We start from the raw sequence: 2,064 nt of genomic DNA, 5'->3' as shown, positions 1-2,064 counted from the left end.
TATTATTTTATATGTATATATAATATTAAAAATATAGATTAAATGCATATAGGATATATATAATTGAGCAAACTTACAAGCTAATGAGCTGAGTTTATCCAAACTCAAGCTCAACTCATTTAATTTATGAGCTCAATTCTGAGCTCAAACTCGACTCACTAGCTCACGAATCTAACTTATTGAGCCATTAACAAGTCGAACTCGAACTAGCTCATGAGTTGGCTTAACTTACTTCCAGCCCTATTGTTATTACATGAAGTTAGTTAATTCATCTGTAAATTTAAATAAAAGAGACTCTTATTTTTTTTATTTAGTTTGTTTAAATAGAACTTAATTTTTTTAAAAATCACAATAATTACGTGAACTTATTAACTTAGGAATAAATTTAAATTAAAATAAATTTAAAATAGTTTTTTTCGAAAATTTTAATTTATTAGCTTAGGAATATAAGTTAACTACAATAATCAATAATTAAAAAGAGTAATCTGCAAATAACTTAAATTTTAAAAATAACAACTTAAGTAAATAATTTAAAATTTTAAAAATAACAACCTAAGCAAAATAACTTGAAATAAAAAGTAATAACCTAAGCAAATAATAATTTATAAATAAAATTGTAAAAATTTTCAGTGAACAACCTATACAAATAATAATTTATATTTTTTAAAAATTTCTAGTGACGACACCTAAGCAAATAATTGGTTTAACAATATTAAAAATTAAGTACCCAACAACCTAAGAAATCGTATTAAAAATTTAAAAAATAACCACCTAAGTAAATAATAAGTTATAATTTATAAATAAAATTTTAGAAAACTTTAGTGATGACACCGAAAAAAATAATTGGTTCAACAATATTAAAAATTAAATACCTAACAGCCTAAAATGGTATATTTAAAAATTTAAAAGTTAACAATCTAAATAAATAATAAATTATAATTTATAAATAAAATTTAAAAAATTTTAGTGATGACATTTAAGTAAATAAATTCTCAAACTCAATGCATAAATACCTAAGAATTCTTTATTACTTTTTTTTTCGGAAAGAATTCCTTATTACTACTATTATTATTATAAAAATAAAGATAAAGATATGTGTATAATAATAATAAATATAAGAATAATAAGTACTTGACCCTCTAATTATAAGAAGACTTTATTCAAATTTTATAAATAGCAAAATGCATCAAATTTATTTTAACTCCCTTTGTAAATAAAATAGAAATAGAAAATAGATTTTGTTGTTGTTCGACAGTTTAAATTTTATCTATGATGTTTTAGTATTAATCTAAATTTAAATTAATTTAATCAATCTTTAACATTAAAGTAAAATTGAAATGATTTAAGTAAAAGATTGATCTAATTCTACATTATTTAGAAATGATTACAGTTTTATTATTTATTGTAATAAATTTTAGAGATAATTTTTACAAATTATAAATTTTTTTATTTGCATATTCAACTTTTAAGAATAATTTTTTTAATTTTGTATTTATAAAAAAATTGTTTTCTACTTTAATATATGATTTTTTTATTGCGCAACTCACTTTAAAAAAAATAAATTAATTTATGAAAATTTAAATTTGAGAGTTTGCTATGGTTAAACTCAAACTTTAATTTATTTTGTCATATTATTATATAAATATTAAATTCTTTGATTAAACATTTATTTGATTACGAAATGATATTATATGTTACTTTTATATTGGCAATTAAATTTCAGTTACTACACAAATATTATATTTTAGGTAATTGTATATTTTTTTTGTTATTTTAAAAATTATTATGTAATTTTAAGATCATTTAATTATGTTTTTTTTAAAGCATTGTTATTATTGGAGAGTAACTAATATTTGTGATAGTCTAAAATTGAAAAATAAAAATACAAAATATTAATATACTAAATTTTTGAAGTATAAATCTTGAAGTAAATATATGTGATTATAATTAATGGTCATAATTAAAAGTTTTTATTTTATTTAAATTTGTTCAGGACATGTTTATATTAAATTTTTTTTTATTAATTAGTATTTTTTTGTACATTTAATTGTCATTAATTTATAT

The sequence above is a fragment of the Arachis duranensis genome, chromosome 4 (genome assembly GCF_000817695.3).
Source record: "Arachis duranensis cultivar V14167 chromosome 4, aradu.V14167.gnm2.J7QH, whole genome shotgun sequence".
In the NCBI taxonomy this organism is placed as follows: domain Eukaryota; kingdom Viridiplantae; phylum Streptophyta; class Magnoliopsida; order Fabales; family Fabaceae; genus Arachis; species Arachis duranensis.
This window is presented reverse-complemented; position numbering follows the sequence as displayed.